Source organism: Felis catus, chromosome B1, assembly GCF_018350175.1.
Source record: "Felis catus isolate Fca126 chromosome B1, F.catus_Fca126_mat1.0, whole genome shotgun sequence".
NCBI lineage: Eukaryota > Metazoa > Chordata > Mammalia > Carnivora > Felidae > Felis > Felis catus.
The window spans coordinates 127,466,850-127,480,580 of record NC_058371.1 but is presented as its reverse complement, the minus strand read 5'-3'; the positions used below and the strand labels follow the sequence as shown (position 1 = coordinate 127,480,580).

Below are 13,731 nucleotides of genomic sequence, written 5' to 3'. Positions count from 1 at the left end.
AGCAGGCACTATGTAAATATTAAATAGTAGTGATAGTAGTAAGTAAAATCTCCTTAGTACTTATGTTAATTGGATTATTAGCTGCCTTATCAGGTGCTAAACTATAATCAAATTAATACCATTCTTTCCATGAGTTCACAAATACTTGTATAAAAGTGTAAAAGTAAAGATATGAAAACATTAAGTGTGGTTGTCTTATTAGATTTAAATGTCTTCTTTATAACTTTTTGTCCTTTAAACATTTTCTAGAATTATTAAGTATGATCTTAATTTCAGAATAAAAGTCAGTTTAACAACAATTTCATTGGTCTACCTGGAGATTTAATCATTTCCAGTGGTGTATTTGAAACATAATTAATTTTTTTATGTGTTGGTAAGAAACTGAAATACTAATCTACAACAGTGACATATTAAAATATATCTGTTTCTTTCAAAAAATACATAAAATCTTGACATTGAAAAAAATAATTTTTTATTAATTTGACAATTTGGTTATTTTTCTTTTCCCCAGTACTTCTGCTTTGGTTTCTCCTATGGATAGTAATAACTTATATACTTTATTTACCTGGAGAGGTCTATTGAAACTTTAAAGTCTTTTTTTTTTCAATGTATGAAATTTATTGTCAAATTGGTTTTGATACAACACCCAGTGCTCATCCCAAAGGGTGCCCTCCTCAATACCCATCACCCACCCTCCCCTCCCTCCCACCCCCCATCAACCCTCAGTTTGTTCTCAGTTTTTAAGAGTCTCTTATGCTTTGGCTCTCTCCCACTGTAACCTGTTTTTTTTTTTTTTCCTTCCCCTCCCCCATGGGTTTCTGTTAAGTTTCTCAGGATCCACATAAGAGTGAAAACATACGGTATCTGTCTTTCTCTGTATGGCTTATTTCACTTAGCATCACACTCTCCAGTTCCATCCACGTTGCTACAAAGGGCCATATTTCATTCTTTCTCATTGCTCTGTAGTACTCATTGCTCTGTGTATATAAACCAAATTTCTTTATCCATTCATCAGTTGATGGACATTTAGGCTCTTTCCATAATTTGGCTATTGTTGAGAGTGCTGCTATAAACATTGGGGTACAAGTGCCCCTATGCATCAGTACTCCTGTATCCCTTGGGTAAATTCCTAGCAGTGCTATTGCTGGGTCATAGGGTAGGTCTATTTTTAATTTTTTGAGGAACCTCCACACTGTTTTCCAGAGTGGCTGCACCAATTTGCAATCCCACCAACAGTGCAAGAGGGTTCCCGTTTCTCCACATCCTCTCCAGTATCTATAGTCTCCTGATTTGTTCATTTTGGCCACTCTGACTGGCGTGAGGTGATATCTGAGTGTGGTTTTGATTTGTATTTCCCTGATGAGGAGCGACGTTGGGCATCTTTTCATGTGCCTGTTGGTCATCCGGATGTCTTCTTTAGAGAAGTGTCTATTCATGTTTTCTGCCCATATCTTCACTGGGTTATTTGTTTTTCAGGTGTGGAGTTTGGTGAGCTCTTTATAGATTTTGGATACTAGCCCTTTGTCTTATATGTCATTTGCAAATATCTTTTCCCATTCCGTTGGTTGCCTTTTAGTTTTGTTGGTTGTTTCCTTTGCTGTGCAGAAGCTTTTTATCTTCATAAGGTCCCAGTAGTTCATTTTTGCTTTTAATTCCCTTGCCTTTGGGAATGAGTCAAGTAAGAAATCGCTACGACTGAGGTCAGAGAGGTCTTTTCCTGCTTTCTTCTCTAGGGTTTTGATGGTTTCCTGTCTCACATTCAGGTCCTTTATCCATTTTGAGTTTATTTTTGTGAATGGTGTGAGAAAGTGGTCTAGTTTCATCCTTCTGCATGCTGCTGTCCAGTTCTCCCAGCACCATTTGTTAAAGAGGCTGTCTTTTTTCCATTGGATGTTCTTTCCTGCTTTGTCAAAGATTAATTGGCCATACATTTGTGGGTCTAGTTCTGGGGTTTCTATTGTATTCCATTGGTCTATGTGTCCGTTTTTGTGCCAATACCATGCTGTCTTGATGATGACAGCTCTGTAGTAGAGGCTAAAGTCTGGTATTGTGATGCCTCCTGCTTTGGTCTTCTTCTTCAAAATTCCTTTGGCTATTCGGAGCCTTTTGTGGTTCCATATGAATTTTAAGATTGCTTGTTCTAGTTTCGAAAAGAATGCTGGTGCAATTTTGATTGGGATTGCATTGAATGTGTAGATAGCTTTGGGTAGTATTGACATTTTGACAATATTTATTCTTCCAATCCATGAACACTGAATGTTTTTCCATTTCTTTATATCTTCTTCAATTTCCTTCATAAGCTTTCCATAGTTTTCAGCATAGAGATCTTTTACATCTTTGGTTAGATTTATTCCTAGGTATTTTATGCCTCTTGGTACAATTATGAATGGGATCAGTTTCTTTATTTGTCTTTCTGTTGCTTCATTGTTAGTGTATAAGAATACAACTAATTTCTGTACATTGATTTTGTATCCTGCAACTTTGCTGAATTCATGTATCAGTTCTAGCAGACTTTTGGTGGAGTCTATTGGATTTTCCATGTATAATATCACATCATCTACAAAAAGTGAAAGCTTGACTTCATCTTTGCCAATTTTGATGCCTTTGATTTCCTTTTGTTGTCTGATTGCTGATGCTAGAACTTCCAACACTATGTCAAACAACAGCGGTGAGAGTGGACATCCCTGTCGTGTTCCTGATCTCAGGGAAAAAGCTCTCAGTTTTTCCTCACTGAGGATGATGTTAGCTGTGGGCTTTGCATAAATGGCTTTTATGATCTTTAAATATATTCCTTCTATCCCGACTTTCTCAAGGGTTTTTATTAAGAAACGTTGCTGAATTTTGTCAAATGCCTTTTCTGCATCGATTGACAGGATCATATGGTTCTTATCTTTTCTTTTATTAATGTGATGTATCACATTGATTGATTTGCGAATGTTGAACCAGCCCTGCATCCCAGGAATGAATCCCACTTGATCACGGTGAATAATTCTTTTTATATGCCGTTGAATTCGATTTGCTAGTATCTTATTGAGAACTTTTGCATCCATATTCATCAGGGATATTGGCCTGTAGTTCTCTTTTTTTACTGGGTCTCTGTCTGGTTTAGGAATCAAAGTAATACTGGCTTCATAGAATGAGTCTGGAAATTTTTCTTCCCTTTCTATTTTTTGGAATACCTTAAGAAGGATAGGTATTATTTCTGCTTTAAAAGTCTGGTAGAACTCCCCTGGGAAGCCATCTGGTCCTGGACTCTTATTTGTTGGGAGATTTTTGATAACTGATTCAATTTCTTCGCTGGTTTTGGGTCTGTTCAAGCTTTCTATTTCCTCCTGATTGAGTTTTGGAAGAGTGTGGGTGTTTAGGAATTTGTCCATTTCTTCCAGGTGTCCATTTGTTGGCATATAATTTTTCATAGTATTCCCTGATAATTGCTTGTATCTCTGAGGGATTGGTTGTAATCATTCCATTTTCATTCATGATTTTATCTATTTGGGTCATCTCCCTTTTCTTTTTGAGAAGCCTGGCTAGAGGTTTGTCAATTTTGTTTATTTTTTCAAAAAACCAACTCTTGGTTTCGTTGATCTGCTCTACAGTTTTTTTAGATTCTATATTGTTTATTTCTGCTCTGATCTTTATTATTTCTCTTCTTCTGCTGGGTTTAGGCTGTCTTTGCTGTTCTGCTTCTGTTTCCTTTAGGTGAAACAGAAGGATTCTGTTTGGGATTTTTCTTGTTTCTTTAGATAGGCCTGGATTGTAATGTATTTTCCTCTCAGGACTGCCTTCGCTGCATCCCAAAGCGTTTGGATTGTTGTATTTTCATTTTCGTTTGTTTCCATATATTTTTTAATTTCTTCTCTAATTGCTTGGTTGACCCATTCATTCTTTAGTAGGGTGTTCTTTAACCTCCATGCTTTTGGAGGTTTTCCAGACTTTTTCCTGTGGTTGATTTCAAGCTTCATAGCATTGTGGTCTGAAAGTATGCATGGTATGATTTCAATTCTTGTATACTTATGAAGGGCTGTTTTGTGACCCAGTATGTGATCCACGTTAGAGAATGTTCCATGTGCACTCGAGAAGAAAGTATATTTTGTTGCTTTGGGATGCAGAGTTCTAAATATATCTGTCAAGTCCATCTAATTCAATGTATCATTCAGGGCCCTTGTTTCTTTATTGACCATGTGTCTAGATGATCTATCCATTTCTGTAAGTGGAGTGTTAAAGTCCCGTGCAATTACCACATTCTTATCAATAAGGTTGCTTATGTTTGTGAGTAATTGTTTTATATATTTGGGGGCTCCCGTATTCGGCGCATAGACATTTATAATTGTTAGCTCTTACTGATGGATAGACCCTGTGATTATTATATAATGCCCTTCTTCATGTCTTGTTACAGCCTTTAATTTAAAGTCTAGTTTGTCTGATATAAGTATGGCTACTCCAGCTTTCTTTTGACTTCCAGTGGCATGATAAATAGTTCTCCATCCCCTCACTCTCAATCTGCAGGTGTCCTCAGGTCTAAAATGAGTCTCCTGTAGACAGCAAATAGATGGGTCTTGCTTTTTTATCCATTCTGATACTGTATGTCTTTTGGTTGGCGCATTTAGTCCATTTACATTCAGTGTTATTATAGAAAGATATGGGTTTAGAGTCTTTGTGATATCCGTAGGGTTCATGCTTGTAGTGATGTCTCTGGTACTTTGTCTCACAGGATCCCCCTTAGGATCTCTTGTAGGGCTGGTTTAGTGGTGACAAATTCCTTCAGTTTTTGTTTGTTTGGGAAGACCTTTATCTCTCCTTCTATTCTAAATGACAGACTTGCTGGATAAAGGATTCTCGGCTGCATATTTTTTCTGTTCAGCACACTGAAGATCTCGTGCCATTCCTTTCTGGCCTGCCAAGTTTCAGAAGAGAGATCAGTCACGAGTCTTATAGGTCTCCCTTTATATGTTAGAGCACGTTTATCCCTTGCTGCTTTCAGAATTTTCTCTTTATCCTTGTATTTTGCCAGTTTCACTATGATATGTCGTGCAGAAGATCAATTCCAGTTACGTCTGAAGGGAGTTCTCTGTGCCTCTTGGATTTCAATGCCTTTTTCTTTCCCCAGGTCAGGGAAGTTCTCAGCTATTATTTCTTCAAGTACACCTTCAGCACCTTTCCCTCTCTCTTCCTCCTCTGGATTACCAATTATGCGCATATTATTTCTCTTTAGTGCATCACTTAGTTCTCTAATTTTCCCCTCATACTCCTGGATTTTTTTTATCTCTCTTTTTCTCAGCTTCTTCTTTTTCCATAATTTTATCTTCCAGTTCACCTATTCTCTACTCTGCCTCTTCAATCTGAGCCGTAGTTGTCTCCATTTTATTTTGCAACTCGTTGATAGCATTTTTTAGCTCCTCCTGGCTGTTCCTTAGTCCCTTGATGTCTGTAGCAAGAGATTCTCTGCTGTCCTTTATACTGTTTTCAAGCCCAGCGATTAATTTTATGACTATTATTCTAAATTCACTTTCTGTTATATTGTTTAAATCCTTTTTGATCAGTTTGTTAGCTGTTGTTATTTCCTGGACGTTTTCTGAGGGGAATTCTTCCATTTCGTCATTTTGGATAGTCCCTGGAGTGGTGCGGGACTGCGGGGCACTTCCCCTGTGCTGCCTTGAATAACTTGCGTTGGTGGGCTGGCCGCAGTCAGACCTTATGTCTGCCCCCAGCCCACCGCTGGGGCCACAGTCAGACTGGTGTGTGCCTTCTCTTCCCCTCTCCTAAGGGCGGGATTCACTGTGGGGTGGCGTGGCCCGTCTGGGCTACTTGCACACTGCCAGGCTTGTGATGCTGGGGATCTGGCGTATTAACTGGGGTGGGTAGGCAAGGTGCACGAGGGCAGGAGGGGCAGGCTTAGCTCACTTCTCCTTAGGTGATCCACTTTAGGAGGGGCCCTGTGGCAGCAGGAGGGAGTCAGACCCACTGCGGAGGTGTGGATCCTCAGAAGCACAGCGTTGGGTGTTTGCCTGCTGCAAGCAAGTTCCCTGGCAGGAACTGGTTCCCTTTGGGATTTTGGCTGGGGGATGGGTGACGGAGATGGCACTGGCAAGCACCTTTGTTCCCCGCCAAACTGAGCTCTGTCGTCCCGGGGCTCAGCAACTCTCCCTCCCTTTGTCCTCCAGCCTTCCTGCTCTCCGAGCAGAGCTGTTAGCTTATAACCTTCCAGATATCAATTCCAGCTGACTGTTGTAACATACTCGGTCCGGCCCCTCTGCTTTTGCAAGCCAGACTCGGGGGCTATGCTTGGCCGGTGGGCTGCTCCTCCGCCCCGGCTGCCTCCTGCCAGCCCGTGTGGCGCACCACCTCTCCGCCCTTCCTACCCTCTTCCGTGGGCCTCTTGTGTGGGCTTGGCTCCAGAGACTCCATTCTGCTAGTCTTCTGGCGGTTTTCTGGGTTATTTAGGCAGGTGTAGGTGGAATCTAAGTGATCAGCAGGACGCGGTGAGCCCAGCATTCTCCTACGCCGCCATCTTCTCCTCGAAACTTTAAAGTCTTTAGAACCAAAACACATATATTCCTCTATTAACAAACATAGAATAATTATATAATAAGGTCTCAATAAATAATTTTTAGCACTAAAATTTCAGAGTTAATTTATTGTACAGATGAGTAATCTTCAAGTGATGAAAGCTTGGCTACTTACCCAAAGTCATGTCATGTATCTTTAGCTGAAGATGAAAGATAACATTCTTCTTTCTTTTCATCACCTTTCTTTTCTTCATCCTTTAGAATTTCTTTAACATCTGCTTTCTCACAAGCAAACTTAGAATTTTTACACTAAAACACTATTTGAACACCAAAGAATATAAAATAATATTTAAGCAGACTGTCAAGAAATTTTAAAAATCTATGATCAGTCCATTCTTTTGAAGAGCAAGGGAAGGAAATGTATAGTTTAAGAAGTTGGATATGCAGAGAGAGACCTAATACTTGTTAAATATGTGCCAAAACTCTTCAATAACTATTTTCCTTCCACTTTATGCAAAAAATCCTTAAGGTGGGAGATATAAGGGGTAAAGAATCTCAAGGAAATTAAAGCTCATTGTATGTACTTTTAATCAATTCAAATTTCTAGGTTCAAATGAATGATATCCTAGGGCAATTATTGCATTTTCTGAGGTGACTTATGAGTTACTATGGATAATATGTACAAAACATGAAAAAGGGGAATGTTATACAGTTGGAGACTGACATATTTAAAATTACAAAAAAAATCCATTCTGCTTGACTAGTGACTTTGATTTTATTCTCTGAAAAAGTACAGGATGGATTATTGATCTGATGTGTTATAGGTGATAAAATAAGTAAGCAGTTCATTTTTGTTTTTGATACCATGAACTATCATTGGAAAATGAAAATCTGGTTACACGTGCATTTTGAGTTTAATAATGCCTTTTACAAAGTACTTAAAAACTATATAGAGAAGCCTTGTTGGATTACACTATAATAAAGGATACTTGTGGGTGATTAAAAAAACATTTTGGAGTGTTAACTAATGAGCTACCATCAGAGTTGGAAGAACTTTAGAGGCAAATTGCAATGACTGGGATTTGCCCATGTATTTTTTATCAATATCTTGCTAGCAATGTGGGTGAAGAATTAAAGCCTGCTTCTCAGACATCCAAATGAACCAGGGCTAGCAGAAAATGTTGATATAGTGATTGATAGGTAACAATTCAAAATGTTTCCAATAGATGTGAAAGACCAAAGAACCAAAGAATGAAACTGATGATAGACAAATATAAATTCCAACATTTGGTTCAAAATCAATTCCATAGGACTTATGAGAAGTCCTAGATTGATAGTGTTTCATTTAGAAATATGTTTGAACATAAGTTTAGTATAAGGCAATGTTGTACTTCACCTAGTAAAAATGATTCAAGCTTTAATTTTATTTTCAAAAACTATATTATTCATATCAGTGAGGAAACATTGATTATATTATGTTTGTAAGAAGATGATCAGTATTTTGAGGGATATGGAAACCATATTTTGAGAAGAGTGTAAAAGCGAATTGTTTTTAGTGTTAAAATAGTTATTTCCAATTGGAGAATAAAATAGTACTTTTCAAGTATTTGACAGATTAGGTACATCTATTCAGATTTATAATGTGATGTATAGATGACGACTTTAAGACACTTAATAGAAGATATATGGGGAGCAGATATCAGTTCCTTATATAATGAAAGCTTTGTGTTAATTGGAATATGTCAAATATAAATTGTTCATCTTGAAAAGATGCAATTGGACTTATAATATTAAAAAAATAATGGACTTGGAACATATGACATGGCACTAGATATATACTAAGCATTAAAAAAATGTGTAACTATTACTAATATAATGTCCCTAGCATTATGGTCAAGCGTAAATTAGATAATTATTTGTGAGACATGACCATTTATTTCAGATTAAATTTAGAACAAATGTTTTCCAAGCTCTCTAAGTTTATGCTTCTAAGATTCAATTATTCTATGGCTTATTAGCCATGCCCCCTTGTAATGTCCACCCATCTCCTTTTCATGACTTGAAATAATACAAATCTTTATCTTCTTTCAATGAAAACATTTAGACTGTGTAATTAGAATATTTTGAAAAAAAATTCTTTATATTCCAATTTTAGAGTTAGTTCTTACTAAAATTTAAATAATCACTTATTCATTAAACATTTGACATATATTAATATTTTGTAATATATTAAACCTACTATAGTAGACTCTTGATTACCTTAGCTAATGACAAATAGCGTAAATAGAAACATATTAATAAACCAAGAACCTTATTTTAATTATTGAGGCAATTATTCATTAAGATACAAATTTTTTATTACTGCTATAAAACTTCATAAATTTTTATATTACTATTTTGTTTTTATTCTGTAAAAATATCTTTCTGCTGGGAATGCTGAAGAATAGAAGAGATTTATAAGAATTGAATAACAAGCATCCAGTGAATGTTCCATCTTTCTTTACATGTGAAGCAAGTTTTTATTGATCATGAATCTATGCCAAACAAAGGTGGTAGATACCAGGAATATGTCAATTTAAAACAAACATAAAAACTAGTCATGGAGCTTGCAGTCTAGTAGAAAAGTCAGACATTATTCAAAGGATCACACAAATATTTGTAAAATTACAACTGTCAGAACTGCTAGAGAAGTGAGGGATATAGACTTCTGGTTGTATAAATAACAAGAATTATTATTCTAATCATGGGGGTCATGGATAGCTTCCCCGAGGAAGTGATAATTGAGCTGATTTATGAATATGAATATGAGTTTACTTGAAGAATTTTCAGAAAGGACAATCCATTCAATGGAAATAACATGTACAAAGACCATGCATCAGAAAGTAGTGCTGGAAAGAAAAATAGTCCAGTATATATATATATGTTGAGGTAGGTTGAGGATAATCTATCTAAAGATGTATAGGTTATGTTAAAGATTTGAATCCTTTTCCTCAGAGCAATGCAAATGCATTGAAAACCTTTAAGCTGTGTAAGGGACAGATAGATTTGCTCAGCAGAAAGATTACTTTTACTGCAATAGGGAAATTAAGAAAAAAGAAAAGGTAGATTTCAGATAGACTCTTAATAAGCCCATAAAAGCAAAGGTGAGAACTGACAATAGTAGAGAAGCGAATGTATATTAGGATTGCCAGGAGGTAGAATCAATAGTTACAGATAAGACAGGAGGTGTAAGATTAGAAAAGATAATGAAACCACCAAGATTTAAGACTTGTGTGAAGATATTCATTGAGGAAGGAGACACTGAGAGAAGACTAGTTAGAGTTGAACAGCCTGAGTATGGTCTTGGCCATGTTAAATCTGAGGTATTTTTGAGACTTCTAATAGAAGTATCAATTATGAAGTTACATAAATCACTCTGGACTCCAGACCTCAGATCTATATCTAGAAATATAAATTTGTAAATCTGATGTATGAATGGGGACAATGGAAGTAATGTATATAAATGGGATTGCCTAGGCGAAAGATCAAATGGGAAAAGTCTATAAAGCCCAAGTCCAGAGGATTGCCACATAAGCTTGAAAAAGGAAATGAAAAAGAAGCTTATGTCATGTCATGAAATCCAAGGAAAAGAGTGCTTATGATGGAGAAAGCAGTCATCATTGCCAAATGTTGTCAAGAAACCTAAACAGATGAGCACTAAATTGTATCCATTTGAGTCAGCAATGCAAAACTTAAGAAGTGCTGTGTCCCTTGAATAATAGAGTGCTTAGCAATATGGGTACAAAAGAATCTTCCCAGACTTACTAGGAGATTGGGAAATAGAGACAAATCTTTAAAGAAAATTGTGAAAAAAGAGAGAGGAAGTAAAGGTAATAACTGGGATTCAGAAGTCGTAGGAGAGGAGGACAGACTTTTCTCTTTTTTTGTTGTTTTTATTTTAATGCAAAGGAGTTACAGAATCTTTTCATAGGAAATTTAGTTGATAGGATGATGTTTAATACATAAAAGATAAGAGTTTAAATATCTGAAAGAGGGAATTGGTTGATAAGTTTACTAATGGTGGGTTGGTTTTTGGAAGGAAGACAGTTCTTTCATTGTAAATAGAGGTTAAATAGAATAGGCTGGGTGCAGGATATATGTTGAGTGGTAGAAGGTAGAAATAAGCCTGAATTTTAATCTGATATCTTTTATGTTCCTTATAAAATAGCAGTTAAGGTCATCTTTCAAGAGTTGGGAGGGGTGGTTACTGAGAAAATTAAAGATTTCATGACAGTAAGGATTTGAAATGTAGAAACTGGAAAAGTGAATTGACATATATGCATACATAGACAGGTAAATAATTAGATAAATAAGTGATAAGGAAGGAAGGGAGGGAGAGAAGGTGAAAAAAAAAAGAGGAAAAGAAAAGGAAGGAAGACAGTGAAGGAGGCAGGGAGGGAGGATAGGAATGATCATTTGTTTCTGATCATTTTTGGTAGTTTGGAGATATTCAAGAAGTTAACTTTTTTGAATCAGTGGTTCTTGGCTTTTTTTTTTCCTGCTCCAATAAAATTCTAATACAAGTAAGGACTATCACATACTCATATGAAGCACAATTATCTGCTCAATATTGTGATTCTGTAGAATAGGATGAAGTACTTTCTTAGAAAGGTGTATACATATCTCAGGGATGAGAAAATGTGTGTATATGTGTTTATATTGTGTCTGTATATAAATGTATTTGTGCAGTTTGAAAAGCTTATCACATGATTCTGATATGCCCTCCACAGGAATACTGGGAATTTCTCCTTGAAAACAGAGTAGCCAAGTGTTAAAATTGGACCAGAACCTAGGAAGTTAGTTCTCCGTAAAAATATGACAAGTAATTATTATATTTAATAAATCCGTTAGCATATACAATATAATCAGTTTCCTTTTCCAAAAAGAAAACACACATTATTCCCTAAATATCTTTTCTCCATTATACAAATTCACTTCGTGATACTTACCTATTAGTAGAATTAGTATGTGACTATTCCAATTCATGATCATTTAAATGTTAACATTGAATTATTAGAAAAATATTGATGAAAGTTTACACATAGTCAACTTGTTGTCAGTAAGTTCTTCCATAGGTGAAATATTCTGATTGTGATTGAGTCATAAAATGCATTAGCTCAGTAGTCCATCAATTACTGGATTACTGATCCATAGTACTGTAATGTCCTGAAAAACTAAAGGCAACTTCTGAAAGCCTAATTGAATCTTGGAGAGATATTTATTACCATTAGGATTAAGATAATATGAGTCCACTCACAGTAGTCACACTAATATAGTTACATTCATTTCACAAATAGATAAACTGAAGTTTACAAAAGATATAACTGGAGAAATAAGGATCCAGGTTAGCTTTTCAACCTTAAAAGACCAAATTCCTAATATTTAGCTATAGAAAATAAATATATGAGGGGCACTTGGGTGGCTCAGTCATTTAAGCATCCAACTCTTGATCTCAGCTCCAGTCTTGATCTCAGGGTATGAGTTCAGGCTCCACCTTGGCCTCCATGCTGAGTATGACACCTACTTAAAAATAAATAAATAAATAAATAAATAAATAAATAAATAAATAAATAAATAAATAAAACATGAGCCTGAAAGCAATAATAATTATTTCTCTGAAAGTTTATTTTCACATATGTTATTAAGTATAATACCTCTCTGTTAATAATTATAAGCTCATGGTGTGTATACTAATATGGCCTTGTTGCAATATAAATACTACAATAAAAAAACCACAAAATTTGAGACTCTGTTAAGATAAAACTTGTCCTAAAACCAGTTATCTTAACCACCTACCATATGCATCATTTGGAAAATGAAGGATTTTTGCAATGAGGTAAGTGGTTATGAGCTCTGATTTGGAGTAAGAAAAACCTAGCTTTAGTATTGACTTCTATACTTATAAACAATGAGAACTAAACAAGGTACACAATTCTTGTAGTTTCTCTATGAACTCAAGGGGAAAACACACAATTCATGAATTACATTCATATTGTAAGGATTAAATAAGAAAATGTATTTAAATATTTAGTACTGGACTTAGCAACAAATATATATGGACTGATATGTATGTATAAACATATGCATATATGTGCATATATATGTACACACACAAACACACATGATTCTTAAATATATGTAGAATATTTTTGAAGCCATTATTACTTCAGACACTAGATTTATTTGAGCCAGTTTAGCATTTCGTTTGGTATGTTACTTCACATGTTTTTTTGTTTCTTTTTTGTTTTGTTTGTTTTCTTTTGTTCTGTTTTGTTTGGTGTCCAAAAGCAATAAAACCTGTTGCTGTCTTCCTTCATAAAACAATAAGTAAGGAAGAAAAATAATAGCAAAAATGTCCAACACACAATTTACTATTATTTTTATTTGTCTGGAAGGAGCTTCCCACAGCTTTAATCACAGCCATGGATCAATATTTCAAACAAAATACATCTTCTGGTTATTTAAATATGTGTTCTCATATTATAGAATTTAAATATGTCATTTGTTCTGTGCTCTCCCTACAATTCTACTCTGTGCTTCGAGTAAGTAAAATAGCATGTACTGCCATTTTTAATGCTATCACTGAGAATCTAGGGAGATACACATTGAAAAGAAGAGTTGTTACTCTGAGAAGAATTATGTCTCCTTAATTTTTCATTTTTTATTAAGACATTTCTGAGATTTGTGCAATAAAATCATAGTAGAGACTTTTGGCAAATGACACTATAACAGTGCTATATGAAAGTTCTGACTGTAATGCATTTAGAAATCAATAATATAAATTTTTTTAAAATTTTTTTTTCAATGTTTTTTATTTATTTTTGGGACAGAGAGAGACAGAGCATGAACGGGGGAGGGGCAGAGAGAGAGGGAGACACAGAACGGGAAACAGGCTCCAGGCTCTGAGCCATCAGCCCAGAGCCCGACGCAGGGCTCGAACTCACGCACCGCGAGATCGTGACCTGGCTGAAGTCGGACGCTTAACCGACTGCGCCACCCAGGCGCCCCTCAATAATATAAATTTTGATGCAGAGAAATCTAAACCAAGAGTAAATGCTATGTTGAGGGTTTTTTTTAAATAAGCTATCTAATAATTTACATCTTAAGAACATAATAAAAATATCTTGGGAACATTTTCTCAGAAAGAATTCCTTAGAATATGTTTTGCCTTTGTTACTGTGTTAAT

At 35.6% G+C, this 13,731-nt stretch overlaps 1 protein-coding gene across 2 annotated transcripts in view; it reads left to right on the top strand.

Annotated features, from left to right (window-relative positions):
- Positions 1-13,731, top strand: part of GRID2 (glutamate ionotropic receptor delta type subunit 2) — a 1,434,457-nt gene that overhangs the window by 1,129,715 nt on the left and 291,011 nt on the right. The gene's annotated exons all lie outside the window — the stretch shown is intronic.